The sequence below is a fragment of the Thermobia domestica genome, chromosome 5 (genome assembly GCF_964235325.1).
Source record: "Thermobia domestica chromosome 5, izTheDome1.hap1.1, whole genome shotgun sequence".
Classification (NCBI taxonomy): Eukaryota; Metazoa; Arthropoda; class Insecta; order Zygentoma; family Lepismatidae; genus Thermobia; species Thermobia domestica.
This window is the reverse complement of record NC_137458.1, coordinates 115,669,410-115,687,509: the sequence shown is the minus strand read 5'-3', so window position 1 is coordinate 115,687,509 and position 18,100 is coordinate 115,669,410. Positions and strand designations below refer to the sequence as shown.

General features: G+C 36.4%; 1 protein-coding gene across 6 annotated transcripts in view; it reads right to left on the bottom strand.

Annotated features, from left to right (window-relative positions):
• Window positions 1-18,100, bottom strand: part of LOC145686057 (HEAT repeat-containing protein 5B) — a 356,761-nt gene that overhangs the window by 307,142 nt on the left and 31,519 nt on the right. Inside the window, exon 1 of one of the 6 annotated variants that reach the window (XM_081758953.1) lies at window positions 3,860-3,983. The exons of the other annotated variants lie outside the window; for them this stretch is intronic. The gene's annotated coding sequence lies outside the window, so the exon portion shown is untranslated. Of the gene's footprint in view, window positions 1-3,859; window positions 3,984-18,100 lie in introns of those variants that run through there. 6 annotated transcript variants of the gene reach the window in all.

Here is an 18,100-nt window from a genome sequence, read left to right as displayed (position 1 = left end):
TTCATTCCACTAATTTTCCCATCATCATCCATTCGGCCAAAGTTGCCTAAAGGTCTTAAAAATAAAATCAAATAAGCTCACAAGGCAAGGACAAACAGTTTACAAGATAATATATCTCTGCTGTTAGTTGTCTGAGGCTTCTCGACCCTGGCTTCTTTTTTTTTCTTTTTTTTCTTTTTTTTTTTTTTTACATTCTAAAACATTGAAATTTGTTTCACCAGTTTCAATACACGAATATACAGTAAATTGCTGATATATATATATATATATATATATATATATATATATATATATATATATATATATATATATATATATATATATATATATATATATATATATATACAGAGAGAGAGAGAGAGAGAGATGGAAAGATATGTAGATAAATTGAGAAATAGATATATGTGTACACTTTGATTTCATATATTCCAGCCTTTAGGTTTCACAGTGTTAACCCATAACAATCCAAAAACTACTTTCCATTTTAGCATATTTAGATTTGTTGCAATTATTTTTTTTTTTAAAAAAAAAAAGCTCGGAACCAAATAATTTTATTGAGTAATGGAAAGTATTTGATTGAAATTTTATATGTTACTGCACACTAAGCTCTCAGTAATGGGAGCTGAACGACACATCGGACGAAAGAATGCTTGGGGCCAGTCTTCACCTCCATGGTTCAAATCTGTTTCCATAACCGCGGGGTGTGTGCTACTATGTGGTGCTCGCCCCGTTTGTGTAACAAACTCATGACAGTACACCCAGATTAACTAATGGCAAAAAAAAAAGTTGATTTTTGGGTGGCCATTTTGGATTAAAGTTTCTTATATTATCGGGATCTATTCGCAATCATACAACGTACATCTTCATACCAAGCCGAGCGGTCTGCGGCGATAGACTATCGGCTTGAAGGCCCCGGGTTGAGTCCCGGAAGGGTCATGTGTATGGATTTTAACAACATTTGTTTTTTCGTACTGTGTCATGGGGGGAAATCGTACGGGATAAAATGATTTCAGTCTGAAAAAAATGGAGAGAATATCCTCCCCGGGATACTTTCATGGGAGTAAGGAATTAGTAAAAATATAGGATATACATTTTATAGCAAGTTTAAAAATATGGTTTGGGTATCCTATTTCTTTTCTGTTAATTATGTTCTTCAATGTTCGAATTTTGATCATTCTCATGATATTTTCTGCTTTCAACGGAGTTCCATGAATATTATACCAAATGTTCTTTACCCTTATCAAGTTCGAGAGGTTTTATGCGCCTGTAAGAAACAATTTCTGAAGATAATTCAGGTCCTAATGAATATTATTCACTACGAAAGGGAAGTATTCCTCTCCCCTCAACATGGAAGCAGAGGGCAATTTCGCACTCTGGTCAGATCAAACATTTCCGCGTAACAAAACGAAGGTCCCCCTGTAAAACTTCTTTACCTAAAGTGTTATTGTTAGTATCATAAATTTGCTGAAAGCAAACAATTTGAAGGGTTTGTCGATAACATCTTTGCTTCCTTTGTCGTCCGCCCGCCTTCCAAACGAAGAAGTGAATTTTACAACATGACTGCTGTATAATAAGCGAGCGATTGGTAAAATGGTAAAAGTGTGTTTTTATGTGTGTGTGTGTCTGAGAGAGAGAGGGGGGGGGGGAGAGAAGACAAAATTTTAGTAGCAAGATGACATACTTCAATTGCCGTTTTCGGTTCATATAGCAAAAAGAATACCGCCACCAGAGAATAAAGACAAGTGTAGACCTTACCCAGTTTTCAAATTGAATAGATGGTGGTGGTAGTTCGGTTTCTTGACCTTGTAAAAATTTTCCCTGTCTTTGATTTTGTTTGTCATCATTCCAGCCAGAAATTAAAAAAAAAGGAGAATTCCTCAGTTTACCGCAAGGGGAATTGGGGACAAGACATTAAGGATGATATTCCTGGAAGCTCGTGTATCACGATTGTTTCATTCAATAGGCAGAGGACACTTTTCTATGAAGGCTTTTCAACATGTTTTCTCACAAAGGGGATTTTCCTTTTGCAATCTATATGACTACTGGCAATTTCAATCTTGGCCATTCCCGCCAGCGTTTTCATTTTCGAGACACGAGACGAGACGAGACATTTCACGAGACGTCCCGTCTCGTCTCGTGTCTCGTCTCGTTTTCGAGACGGGACAAGTAGTCTGTCTCGTCTCGTGTCTCGTCTAAGAGGGTTCTGTCCCGTCTCGTGTCTCGTCTCGTTTACGAGACGAGACGAGACGAGACACGAGAAATGTCTCGTCTCGTGGCAACACTAAATGTGATTCGCTTTATGTATCGAATATGTTGCGAGCTGCAGCATCTGATTGGAAAACTCTCAGTTTGATTCCCGAAGCAGCTATGATTTTTGTTAAACGTGAAAAAAATCTCTTTTACAGTTTTCTTTCCTTTTGTATCACCTGATGAAAAGCCAACTCTCAGCCGTATCATAGATACATCTGAGCCAGTGCTGCTAAAATTCGAATAATTCATTTTTCAAATAATGAATTCTTCGAAAACTTGTTGTTCAAATAATTATTTGACGCCACAGTTAACTGTAATATGCAAATAACACTACAGAACTACATTAGATCTCATATCTTTTTTCTTTCTCTCTCTCTCTCTCACACACACACAAATACAGAGAGAGAGAGAGAGATGAAAAATTGTAAGAATTCCCTAGACGTATTGAAAGCAAATCAGAAAGAAAAATGTTTTTTAAATCGCTAATCGATCAAATAATGGCATGGTTAAATATGGTTACCTATGGTGTTTGTGGTTCCAGTTTCGATTCAGGTCTACAGAAGAAGGTTATCAACTAGTTTAAGACAGTACATACTAACCCCCCTTCCCCCCCCAAAAAAAACGGATTAAAGCCGTAGTTAACCGTTAGAATTTCGATAGTTTCCCTCGCATTTTACACCACCAAGTAAATAATGAACTGTAGAAAAGAGATAGATCTAAAATGATAATATTCCCCACACAATAAATATAATGGTAGACTCAAAAAATCTAAAATAACTTAAGATTTGTAAATGTAAGTAGAATTTCAACAATGCTTAAATTATAAACTATATTCAGAATCTTGCATCCTTATACATAATAGGGAGCTCCTTCGTGGCTAAGGATTAACTTACGCGCCTTTGGCGTGGGAGACTCCGGTTCGATTCCCGACAGGAGCTCATGTGATTCGGATTCCACGTTAATCAGTAGGTCCTGTTTCATATAGCCTTGTTGCTGAAAGGGACGTTAAAATCAAAATCAACTCAACTTACACATAATACGAAACAATTATAACACAATACGAAGCTTGTTGATTTGTAAATAGACACACATTTTAAGCTGCCTAATTCAAAATGAAGAACCGAAATAAGATGAATATTGTGACGAAGTCCAGCATGTGGTGTAAGTGTGCCTCCTACAATGGGATTTATAACTTAAAGCACCGACAAGTATTGTCTGTTAATGAATGTATTGTCAACAACGAAAAAAAAAACGAATTATGTTCACGTATCTTTATCATATACTTCATCATATTAATTTACAATAAAGCACAAAATTATTGAATATAACTGAGAAGTAGTCTGTTGTATTCTTCAATAATAAACAATTATGTTTCCATTCAATATTAGTTCTAAAATAGAAATAACGATATTCTGCACTTGTAGCACTACATAGTAATTATAAATAACCATAACGAATTTATATTAAATGAATTTATATTATTTTAATACTCGCAAAGGGAAAATCAAATTCGAAATCTTAGGAAAAGAAATCAGAACACATGACAGTCTGTTTGATTTGCCGTAAGGTTAACTTTATACAACATGAATGGTATAATCAAATTACTCACTTGAGTTTAAGTTTTAATTGTACAAGGTCAATCTCTGTTGTGCCTGACCTTCACCCAGTCCAGAATACACTTGACACTGCATCCAAAGCAGATCGAGTGACACCTTCAGAGTCTCTCATCTGTCTCTCTACAATCCACACACTTTGCCTCTATCGAATACAAGGAGCGGAGCAAAGCACATGCGCGCATGGATTGCATTCCCTGGACCCAGCGCCCTGACTGCTTCTGATACCTTGGAACACCTTACTAATTCCCGTTTCCACTCCTGAAGAGAAGAGGCATCAAGCACTGAGAAATTATCGTTATGGGACGAAAGCCGGAGAAGAAACGTGACAAGAGTATTTATTAACTTACAACCCTAGGGCAAGATGTGTTTTGCTTTCAAAACAATTTCCGTGATGAATGTCGACAATCGTTTTGTTTTTGTTGTAACCTTAACAACCATGTATATCAATATATCTAGACTCAACAAGATTTTACCGTGAATTACATATATACGTCAAGCGCTGCTTTGATTATTCATCTTACATTCCTCGCAATTTATATTTGAACTTTTCTAAATTTTACTTCTAAGCTTGTTGAATTTAAAAACTGCAGAAAACCTGTCTTAGGAATGACGTTAATCGCTATCACTCTCAGGAGAGATATACATAAACATGCAAAGGCGTAACTAGGGGGGTTACAGTCAGGGTCGTGACGTGGAAAATCAGCGCCCGGGGCAAGAGTATACGACGGCGCCCCCATACATATATTCCAAGCAATTTTTCCTATCTTTTTCCTTTTTCTCCCGAACTTTTCGCCCCCATTACTTCGGCGCCCGGGCCCGTCGCCCCGCTGCCCCCCCCCCTTCTTCCACGGCACGGCCCTGGTGACAGTCACCACAGAACAATGCTGTTCTTCTAGAATGTCGTTAGGTCCGTTGGAAGGTTCTTTCAACTCTCAGAAGTAAGGGACCATAGCTCCCAACAAATTATCCTGTTTACGCCAATGAAAACCAGTATTACGGGATTACGTAGAAAAAAAATTGTTCCTCAATTTTCAAAATCGACGTACGTCTTTGTCGTGCGAAATCGTGCATTTGTCTTGCACTAGAGTTAACTTTCAAAATTAAGTGAATTTCATACAATGTTGACCAATAAACAAAAATACAATCAAACGTCCATAAAAATACTTAGCACCACTTATCAAGGAACTAAGAGAGGTCTACACTCCATAGTTAGTAAATCACTCGTATGTGACTAAATTATAGCTGGCGAGGTTTTTGTATGTATGGTCCCGGGCTCAATGGACACTTCCATTTTGACCAAAGGTTGTAATTTAAAGACACTATCGTGTAGAACTAGTCTTCAATATACCACATACCAAAAATCTCAGAAAAATATTTCTTAGTTACGGATATACAACGCTTCAATGAAAAAATGAGCTGCTTACGTCACGGCTGCCCAGACAAGGTTTAGGCGTGACGTCACAGGTCCGTACCGCTCTGTGAGTTGCATTGGAAGCTTCAGGGAATCTTTTCTTATTACAGTTTCTTACTGCAAACTACGAATAAATTTAGTAGAACAGTGAAAGGAAAAATGGTAAAGTAAGTAATACACTTTCTGTATATAAACATAATGTCTTAATAAGACCTATTTTCCTAGTTTGAAATACATTAATGGTTATTTGTAATGTTCTATCAGCGCAGATTGAGAATATCCAGGCCATCATATTATAGTTTTTCTTTATTTTGAAGACTTGTCGTGAATCTCCATCTCTATACTACGGATACAAATAAGCACTTTCTGCACCAAAAAGCTCTTAATCCATTTAAAAATATTCATATTCTATTACATCCTTTCATTTGTTCTACTATTTACTCTGTATATTAGCAATTGGTCACTCCACACCATTGCTACAACTATTCTTATCTTAATGCTACAAAAATCGTGTTACAATATAGCGCTTTACTTTACTATATTTCTACAAGGGAAATGCTTTTGTGGTCACCGCGGTGGTTTGAAGCTGAAGAAAACTGTAGCAAATAGAGGCAGACAGACGGTTAGGCTACCGAAGGATCATCATTAACAAGATAAGTGCTCGAGAATTTTTCTTGTGACCTAGACGCAGGTTCTGAAATTTAGGCACGATAATAATACAATTTTATACATGGGCCTTCATAATTTTATTCTTGATTTAACTTACTTAGGAGCCAGACTACTATTTCCAATCGCCTTGACTACCTGGCGTCCAGGATTTTTCGAGCCTGAACAAGAGGAATATTGACAGAAATTCATTATGTTTCTTACATTGATACTTTGAAACTTCAGCTTTTTCTTTTCAATAACCTTCACACGAAATAGTGTTCTAAGTATACAAACGTAAGTTTATTTATATTATTTCCCCCCTTACAAACGTAAGTTTATTTATATTATTTCCCCCCTTACAAACGTAAGTTTATTTATATTCTTTCTTCCCTTCAGATAGGTCCGTATCCACGGGAAGCAGCCCCCTAAATTTTTACTACACCCTAAAGTTTCCAAGGTAGGCTTGCAAATAAACTATAATATGGTGATGAACTATAATAGGATCGGATTAGCCCCTCCCCCGTATGGTAACTTCTACCAACCCCCCTACATTTTTTGAGGTGGCTACAAGCCTGCCCTCATCTCTGAGATGATTAATGTTTGATATATGGTGGTACATCTGCAAAAGATTATATCGTGAAAGTATTGCGTTTTGTGTTCTGAGGCCCACTAGTTAAAAAAAAAAGAAAAGAAAAAAGTCATAAAAGCAAATGTTTAAAGAGTCGTTTCGAAAGAGAGAAGTTTCGTCCAGTAGATTGATTTCTCTTATATTGTTGCACACACTGGAACAGAATATTGTGTTCATTACTCGTCATATCATAAACATTCATTATCAAAGGACACAGTGGATCAATAGTGGAGCGCTCACCTCTAGTGTGAGAGGTACCTGGTTCGAATTCAAGCCATATGAATTTGTGGTGGACAACATCGTGTCCGTGCGTTTTCTCGCGATTGACGTTTCCTTCCACATGACCATCCCACCGATTCTTTTATAATCATTCACTCTCATTAATCATCCGTCTCCCTTTGCCTACAGGACATATTCGTGGAACATGAAAGTAGAAATTTCATTTAATTTTATTCAGTAATAAACCACTATAACTAGTTTTGTTATCATTACTGTGAGACCACAACTGTTTATTTGTTGGTTTAAATGTTAACTCATGTGCTCAAAACACTTCAGCCAATTTGTAAATGTTCACATGGACTAATATAAACAATTTACAAGTGTGTTCCATGGGCTAAAGAAAACGACAGTAAGCGGGAAAATATTATGATGAAATAATATTGCTGATGTGTAAAGTAGTTCGATAATAGCACTGGTAAATTATCAGAATGCTCATGAGCATAATTATCATCGTAAGTTTGTGCGTCTTTGTGTTAAACTCAAGATTATTTTTACTTGGAGAGATGTTTTTTCATCTATTAATTTCCTTGGACTTCCCCCTAAGCGTATAAGTATCAAATCCACGATGAACTTGCATATAAAAAAATTAGCAGTCGCTTTTATACTGTTATTTATTTATTTAAGAATGAATAAAATTCGCTTCGTAAGGTCGGTCGGTGACCGAAACATGAGAATATTAATTTCTTAACTCAGGCTCCAAACAATGTCAATAATATAGCAAATTAGTAAACTTCAACTTTGTCCTATATATTCAAATAATTGGTAATAAATAAATAAATAAGTAAATAAATAGCTTGATTTTTAAATCAACTTTAAATTTTGTCACTTTTCTAATTCTTTGTGTTAGCAACGTCGTACACATTTGAAAAGCATGCATCGTATCTTTCGCTAAGCAGATTCCCTAGTGAGCGGCACAGACCTCTTCCCCTATACGGCCTGTGACGTACAAACATGGTGGTCGTTGTTTTAAGCGCACGACTAGCAGACCGGAATTCAATCGCAAATTTCGACTGGTTAGAATCGTCGCATGAGTGAAAGGAAGTGTTCTCCGTAATCAGCTAGCTCTGAAGCTTTTTTTCAGAGCAAAAAAAAAAATCAGTGGAAATGTCAATTCCCCAGTGAGATTTGACTCGAATAATAAAAAAAGGAGTAATAGTTTGGATTCCAGTCGAAGCAACGCGTCCTGTCTCATGTAGATAGCATCGGCGCTGACAAGGTAAATTCTAACTAAATAATAACACAATAAAGTTTAATTGAATTGTTCTTGAAAGGCATATGATATAATACAATTCCTATAATCTCTATTTGCCCAAAAAAGTAAATTAATATAAAACAATAATAATAATAATAATAATCAAAGAACGACAATATAATGACTGTATGCTTACATAACTAAGGAATTTTTGTGAGATAAAAAGAATGTAAACAGAAATATTTATTTTAGCTAAAGACCCTAAATGTTTAAAGGGAAAGAGACAGAGAGGCGCGGATGCATCTCTTCAAACCCAAAAACTGCGAATTCGACACCAATATCTTTCGTATACTATTACTGCTAGCAAACCCGCACGCCCTGCTCAAGCGCAGGACAATGAATTTAAGACGTCCTCGAATCTGACACACCCCCATTTCGCTGGGTTAAATTAAGGAAAAATAGTAATATGTTCCGTTTTTACTATTACTAAAGCCTCTTTGAAATTGGTAATTTTCGGTGATTTTTATATATCCCTCTCTCCTCCCCATGTTGGCACGGCATGATAAAAATTATCCCAGGCCTGACTGGACTGTCATGTATGTTGAAAATTTGATCGAGATCGGTTGGGTGGTTCAAGAGTTAAGTTCTATTTATTTTTATATATTAATCTCCCCTTCCCCTCCTCTAGGTTCTACCGTCAAAGTGAAATAAAAAAAAAAACTTTCCAGGCTCGAACGTCATCTATGTTGAAAATCTGATCGAGATCGGTCAGGTGGTTCAAGAGTTAAGTTTTATATATATATATATATATATATATATCGCCCCTCCCCTCCTCCTACCCTAAGTTCTACCATCAATGGGACATGATAAAAACCACCCCAGGTCCAAACATCATCTATGTTGATAATTTGATTAAGATTAGTTCGGTTGTTTAAGCGTGATGAAGTCAAAAATAGGGATGGCCTTTTTCGAAAAATCTGTTTTTCGATTTTCGGAAATTTCATTTTTCGTTTTTTCGTTTTTCGCTTTTTCGAAAAATTTTTCGTTTTTCGTTTTTTCGAAAAATTTTTCGTTTTTCGAAAAATTTTTCGTTTTTCGTTTTCCGAAAAATTTTTCGTTTTTCGTTTTTCGAAAAATTTTTCGTTTTTCGTTTTTCGAAAAATTTTTCGTTTTTCGTTTTTAGTTTTCGAAAAAGTATTTTTCGAAAAAATGTGGCCATCCCTAATCAAACATGGTTTGTTGATCAACATGGAGGCTGTCCGATTAGACGAAGAGTCGAAGTCTTCAATGATTAGGAGCAATGGCTGGAAAATCGAAATTTTTCTCCGGAAAGTTGGAATTGTAGCAGTCACAGGAATCGAACAAATAAAGCAGTAGAAGACTGACACAAATGCTTAAACAAAATATTATCCAGAACCCCTGCACATTTCCAATCTTGTGAAGACTATTGAGGGAAGATTCTATATGTAATCATGTTTTCAGAAGAATGGAAATGCTGAGCATTACTCAAAAGAACGGAAAAGCCATGTATATGAAAGTTGACGATAGGATACAATCAATACTTCATAATTTGAGAGAACATGTTGACCTGAGAAAATGTCTCAGTCGCTTGAGCTTTGTATGTACATAACCTTGAACAATTTCCTATGGGGGCGCGGTGGCTCAGTGGTAGAGCGTTCACCTCCGGTGCTTGGGGTCCCTGGTTCGATCCCAGCTCGCACCGTGTAGACCTTGTGGTGGACAAACACCGTGCTCGTGGGTTTTCTCGGGGTTCTCCCGTTTCCTCATTTCATAGCGTTGCACCATTTCATCCATTATTTTGCTCATCAGCATCTCCCTTAGTTACGCAGCCCCATTCGAGGTCCCTCGTGACTATATGTTTAGCGTATGCGTTTTCGGTTCGGGAGACCGGGTTCGATTCCAGCCTGGAGCTTAAGTGGTTTGTATCTCATGTTATGCTGAGTTCACGTCTCTATAGCTGAGTAGGACGCTAAACTAAAACCAATATCCTCATCATCATCGGAACACATTTGCAAGGTGTTGAGCTTAAAATAAAAACTAGATTGCGAATCTTCTATTTATATGTTTTCTTTTCACTTGAAAAATATTTTGAGTCTCTTTAAAAGAAGAAAACATAACAATCATTTGAGATTTTACATTTAAAGAAAGAAAAAAATGATTAATTAGGCTTATATTATATGGAACTTCTCCACTTTATAGTATAAAAATTTGAGATGGGCCATTTATCTTGATACGCCCATGTAATTTTGAAACTAATTGACAAAAATGGCTGGAATTTTGTAAGATGCAAATAACGACAAGGGAACTCTGTCTAATAAACTCTGCAGTACCAACAAATTAATAGTGTTGCCAACATAATATAAAGTTATATTTTTAACGCCACTATGCCATGTTATTACATATCTCAAATCTAAATATTAAACGAAACCTTACAACACAAATTTGTTATTCAGTGTTGCAAATTAAGGACGCTGCAATATGACAAGCATCTAAACTTTAGAAACCTGATAATAGTATTAATAAAAGCAGAGGCGGATTCAGGACGAATTCAACGGTGAGGAAAGAAGGTAGTGAAAGATTCTGTTTTCTCTCTCACCGACTTTTGCAGCACTGGTGATTGTGAAACTCAGGGAGGTGAATAACCTTTCCCCCCCTGGATCTGTCTATGAATAGAAGTGAGACGGACAGTGAAATGCAAACCCGAAATACCTTAGTGTCGAATACTATGACCATGGCTTATTTCGAATGAATACAAGAAATTAAAAATTAGACTTTTTTCGAAAAATTTCTTACATAAACAGAACGTCTAATCACGTAGGTGATTCTCAAAAGACGTAAACTTCTCGGAGCCGTTACAGCAATTTGATATCTCAAATCGTTCAGGAGATATGAAAAACGTGAATACTGATAGTGATACTCCTAAAAATGACGTATTTGGGGATTGTTCGTAATGTATCTTAATTCTCTTTGCTTTTATAACATTACAGAAACAGATTTTGGTACTTGTAATTACAATAAATTCTTGCAATTACATAATTTTAACCAGTGTTGCAAACTTTACCAATGTGTATCACATCTCCAGATCAGTTTGAGATATCAAATTGCTGTAAACTGCATTATGATCTTTACGTCCGTTGAAAACCTTCTATGTTGTTGGATATGATACTCATCCAAGCAGTTATCGAAATAAAATATTTCTGGAAAAAGTCAAATTTTCAATCCCTTACGTGAAGACTAAGGAGCATGGAAGCTTCTCAGTTGCGGCAAGTGACTTGCCAATAATGGCAGAATACCTATGATGACAACTTTGTACCTATTTATTTGAAATAAATCATATCATGATCATAGTATGTAATGTGCTAATGTGCTGTGGATGTGCATGCCCCGTCCAAGTTATTATTTATTACTATTATAGAAGCCTAAAACATTTGGATCTTTGAAGGCCCGTGCTGGCCCACCGGGACATGTCCCGGTGCGCCCTCCCAAACATCTCATTATAAATAAAGGTACACCTTGTCTCAAAAAGGTTGAGCGCATTCTTTATTGGTGTTTTGAGGCAAAAATTTTCAAAGTCCAACTTCGGGTATCTTCGGGAAATAGTAAACCAGGTTCGAACCTCCAAACCAGCCTTTCCAATCGAGAAAAAGTTCGCAGATGTGTTTTTCTTCTTTTAAATATAATAAAACTTGTTATCAAGTGTTGAAAAAAAGCAACATTGATTGAAATACTTAATGACACAATATTTCGAAACTTTGTATTAATGTCAGCGCATCCTTGTTTGTCATTTAGCTCTCCATACGTAATGGAACATTTAGATGTGTAAACGAATCTTTCCATATGTAAAAGAATGCTCAAAGTTAAGACATAGAACATGATTATCGCCTGAGTACTAAAATAATAGTCAAAGTAGAACAAAAATAGCGTTTCTAGTGGGTATGAATGTCATAATTTTCTTGAGAACCGTTATACATCGCTAAAAGTACCTCAGCAGAAGTCCTTGTGTTAGCTCACTGGTAAGCTGTCGGATTTCAAATCATAAGGTTGTGAGTTCGAATCCCATCTGGGTCTATGCTTTTTTTAAAAATTACATTTTCCGCAATGCATGAAAAATTATATAAAATAATGACATGAAATACATCAGTTGTATATATATAACAAAATCATTGCAGAATGGAGTAATTATTATGTTTAAAATATAGCATCTGAAATAGCTAGGTGTTCACAGTAGGTCTGTATTATATATATGAGAATGTTAAATACAAGTTAAGAAACTCGTTCACTAGCAATAAATAAATCATGTAGTGTATTTATTTGCAGCTATTTGTCATATAGAGAGTAATTCTCAACATTCATAATACAGCATGTCATTTATGTTCTTGAAAACTTATTCGATGCATAAACCGAGGGTTTAAACAGAGAATCCAAAGTCGCAACGCTCGCAAGAAATTCATGAACCCCAAAGGTCACGTGAGCAGACTGGAATTGTCCTTATTAAGCACGCCACAGCAGAAAAGTATTTACATAGATTTTCAATTCAATTCCTGATATATGCTTTTGCAATGTGGAAGTGGTGATGCCTTTAGTCGCTCTCTCTCGCTCGCTCGCTCACTCTCTATTTATACAGAATATAAAAGTGGATGTATGTGTGTGTTTCAACATAATTCTGATATATCTAGCGCAATTATAACTATATTTCTTACAGTCTGGAAAAGAGTACTGTCGGGATACGTATCAAAAATGCTAGAAACGGGTCGATATTAGTATCGAATCCATAGCTTCGTGGTCGCTTAGGTAAATAGTTCCACTTTCAATTCAAGTCCAATTAAGCACCCAGGGTGGTTACGTAGCGACATAAAAATATCGAAATCAACCGATATTAGAATCGAATCGTAAGTTTTCAGCGCCGCTAACAGTGCCGCATTTCCCAATAGTCCACATTTCACATTAGTCCCATTGCCTAGAGGGCAATATATTTGCAGAGTGCAAAGTTTAAAACTTGAATAATATTTTAATTTTTTCCGTATGAAAAAGTTAAAAATCAAGAGCAAATATACTATTTCATCAACAATCCTCTTTTACTGTTCTAATATGTATAATAATAGCGTAAGAAATCTAAAAATAATTCAGAACACGTTTCACATTTGTTATTTTTTGTTACGTAGTTCTAGCTGTAGCATGTAGTGAGTGGTATTTAAATGTAATAAATTCACTAATTAAGCATATTCGAATTAAGTTTTATTTTTAAGTTAGGGATGAAGGGGCGGAGAAATATGTAGTTATTGGGGGCGCCGAGAGCAAAAGTGCGTAGGGGCGCCGAGTTTTTAAATGCAACACTGATCGCTAAATTAATTGGTAGAAATTTTAATGTCATTTAAGACCAAATTTAGTCCTAACGGTGGCAGTATCCGTTTGCTCTCCTAGGAAAAATGAAAGGGGCTGTCATCAAAATTATATATATATATATATATATATATATATATATATATATATATATATATATATATATATATATAAAGACCGACATTAGTGTCGAATCCATAATTTTCGAGGTGGATTGTGGCGATAAAGAGTGGCACTCCAGGTGCTTAATGATATAGAAAATTAGTTTTTCTTTCTTTTTTTTACGTTGGTCTACTTTTCCTTGATTTGAGACTTTCAAATTTCATCCTATTTTCTACTGAAATGTGTCTGTAAGGCAACAAAGAAATAATTATATATGATAAATTTAAATTCATTTTAATTCGGAAGTTGAGAAACACTTTGCCATTATATGTCGTAAAGGTCAGATCCACCAGTATTGTAACAGAAAGGTGCTTGAGCCATTGACGGTAGAAATTCAAACTCCGATAAGTGATAATTTCACAGTCTTGTTTTATTACAAGTGTAGCCTCTTTAGTCAACGGAGAAGAGGACGTGGATCATGGGTCAGAGTTGATGTCGATGGGTGTTGGTGGGTCGGAGTTGGTCGCAATGGTTCAGAGTGGTTCATAGTTGGTGGTGGGTCAGAGTGGATCACGATGGATGATGGGTCAGAGTGGATCACGATGGATGATGGGTCAGAGTGGGCCAATGGGTCATTTGGGTGGTGGGTGATACTGGATCATGGTGGGTCGTGGATCAAATTTTCATTGACCCACACCATCTCTGGTTAGAATTGTACTAAAGATAAGAGGCACCGAAGATGCATGTCGGCTATTATGCTCAAATTTTGCACATAGATAGTACCCCACCAGAAAGCAATAAATCTAAAACGGTTCACGGTACCACCTCCTAGAACTCGAGATGTAGGGGTTTGTCTGATTGGCTAAATTAAGACGTCAATGATTTATCCATCAACAAGCAAGCTTTTTATGATCGTTGCCGTGGGGAAATCAGAAGAACACGTGCCTAGTAATCGTAATATTGATAGTTCGCGTCCACCCCGGGGTATTTTTTTTTTTTTTTTGACTCACCTAAATATAAACAAATCACACATATAGGCATTTTAACATATTTTGGGAGAGTAATTTTGTGGTTCGTTGTCGTTTCATTGCGTCTCTGCCGCTGGTAGTAAAGTTTTCAAAATGGAACTGGGGCCACCGCGGATTGTCGCTGGGGGGCCACTAATTTTTGGCGAGAGGTCAATAGTTGACCATCTGTAGTCCACCGACGCTTACAGCTTAGGGTAATGAACGATGTCTTTGCCTTGTAGACGTCATGACTACCGACGTCGGCAGTCAACTAGCTTTTAGCATTCCTTTACTAACCATCTATCGTTCATGTTTATACACGGTGTAATAATAATAATAATAATAATAATAATAATAATAATAATAATAATAATAATAATAATAATAATAATAATAAATAATAATAATAATAATAATAATAATTATTATTATTATTTGTAGTAATAGTAGTATAATTGATAATAGAATAATTATATTGTCTACGTATTGTCTAGGTAGGACTACACGCAGGATTTGGCTCGTTTTAGTTTGACTCGACTCTAATCCGAGTCGAGTTGGAGGATATTTTTCGCGCCGAGTCCTAGAGTAGACCTCAAAGATGTCTGTTTCGAGTCGAGTCGAGTTTCAAAGAAAAGTCGCTCGTGCCCATCCCTACTAATGAGAGCTTAATCGGAGTTAAGCGAAATCGAAAGTCACACTATTTATCTAAGCGACCCCGAAAACTATGAATTCGACACTAATACCGATCATTTTCTAGCAATCTTTTATATGTATCCCCCTCCCATTCACCATAGGTAACCCGACAGCACTCTTTTTCAGACTATAAGAAATTTGGTTAAAATTACTCTAGGCCAGTGGTTCTCAATCTAATTCCTATCACGATCCCCTTTTATCACATCCTCTTGCCAGCGACCCTTTTATAATTTGTGTTTTATAATAAGCTTGTGTGGGATTTTTAACATACCTATTTCTATAATAGTAGAATCAATTTCTTGTTTATAGTGAACAGTGCCGTGGCATGGAAAATCAACGCTCGGGGCGAGAGTATACGGCGATGTCTCCGTACATATGAGTGAGGTCGACAGACTAGCTGCGAAGTGCCACCATGGTTGGTACGAAGCTCAATAAAATTTTCAAAAGTAAACCCTGCCTTTCCTTGATTTTGAGCACATTTTATTACGTTTTACCTTCTATTTTATACATGTGCACATGCACTTTCCTATAGGGATGCACGCGAGACGCGAGAAGTCTCGTCTCGTCTCACATTTGCGATACGAGACACGAGACAAGAGTGAAAATTTTATGCGAGACGCGAGACGCAAAATTACAAAGCTCTTCTCGCAGACTCGCAACATTTATGAGTTACATTTAATTGTATATTTAGTAATTTTACATTTATTGAGTTTTCTAAGTTGAGCGTTAATGCCTCCAGGAACAAAAAAGTGATTGGGGCAATATACATTTTATGAGATTTATTATTATTCAAGGTTGATTTTCAGAATAAAAGCCTTCTTTAGTTTCTAAACATCATTAAAAAAGAAAACCTTTGTAAATCTGAAATTTATTACAGCATCGATTTAGGACTTTATTTTGCGACACAAACACATACACGCGGGCGCGCACGAATACATGAACTTCTATTTTTGGTCTGAAAAGCGAATAAGACTCCCTATTGCTGTGAAATATGATATTTCTGTTGTTTCTGTCTTTTTCACATTACTACTAGCGATTAATGTTGGGGGATGGCGGGGAATTTCCCTCTCGTTAAAGTTTATCCCCGGCCCGGCTCGCAGAAATAACATGATATTTTTACATGGAATAAGTATTTTCTTTCTATATATTTATCAAAAACATCCCCCTCTAGTTCGGAAGTTTAATTCAAATACTGGTTTGGCAGGATGTCCTTATAGGTTTCGTGGGAGATGGTAGGAATGGCCCTATACCTGTCAGTAATTTTATTTTCTAGATCTGGCAGTATAAGTTGAAAGCGAAAGTTGATAAAATGCGATAATCCAACATTGCTACAAGCGCGATCGAACCAAAAGAATTGGGTCGTATTGTGTTGTGAGGAGTTCTTTTGTTGTCTACAAGCGCTTTTGGTGGTATAAAAACATCTTTATACTGGAAAATCACCCTTCAAGGAAACGACCAAAACGTGTAAATGTTGATAGTGGCGACGATATTTTAGAAGAGCCAAATATTGCTGGATACCTCTAAGCTGGAAAACAATGTTGGATCCAGCAACAATTTATGCTGGTTTTGCTGTAAATTATGCTATTAATTTGACGAAAATTAATGGTCCAGCGATCAAATTCCAGCACAACTTTTCTTTTAATTTGGAGCGGAGGGGACACAAGTTCGGATAACATGTTGAACTCTAGGTTCCGTCTCCTTAGGATGTGATAAACATTCATCCCATGGAAAGCAATGGCAAACCACCATTCACCTTGCCAAGGGACTTTTAGGTCAAATACCTGCCTTCGGACAGAATATCACATCATCATTCATTAACAGCCATAGAATGACACATTGCAAAATTTTGACCTAGAATATATGCGAGACTGCGAGACCATGCGAGAAAGTCCCGCGCGAGACGCGAGATGAGACTCAAAATTTTATGCGAGACGCGAGACGAACTTCACATTTGCGAGACGAGATCTTACGCGAGACGATACACACTTCCTCCGAAATTTGTGCCCCCTTTTTTCGGCGCCCGGCATTGACAGTATATACAGTAACTGTACTGTCTATATTCCCAACGACGAAGGTGCTGGTTCAAGATGGATGTTAAACTCCTTCATTGAAGAGGCCATTAACGTATCTGATCTAAGCCCACAACTTCTTGACCAAATAATAGAATGATTATGCTACAAGTCTTTGCAACTGGTTTTCTGTAACGAAGACTTGGACAAGTTCTGCCTGATGAGGAGAGAAGAATATCCTGGTCTGGTATCTGCTGCTTTAAAAGTAATAATTCCATTTGCTACATCGTACTTGTGCGAAAGTTTTTTTTTCATGGTAAACATTAAAACAAAGACAAGAAATCGTTTATCAGTTGAAAATGGCTTCATAATGTTCGTCACGAAGATTGAACCGGGCATTGCTGCACTAGTGAAATTACACCATGCTTAGGTATCTCATTAGGTTTCAATTTTAATTGTATTTCAATGTGCAGGTTTTGTTCCATGTGTATTTTTCTAGTATTTCTATATACAGTTCTCATTAGTATCATATCATACGTCTTTCATTTAAATTCATTTTTAAACAACTCTGCACCCTTTGACAATGTTCAGTAGACTTATTTTTTATTGTTCTTTACAGTATGTATAAAAAATAAAAGTATGCCTATTAGAACAAAATTCAAAAAAATTTCCGGTATTAGATTCTAACTATATTTATCTCTTCCGCTTAACTTCGCGACTCCCTAGGGGCCACGACTCCCAGGTTGAGAAACCCTGCTGTAGGCATACATCAGTTATGTTGGAACATACATACATACACTTTTATATGTATAAATGCAGATAAGAGAGAGTGAGAGAGAGCGATTAAGGTATTGCCGCTCTCAATCTCTTCACTTTACTTTTGCGATTCGTGAATTTCTTACGT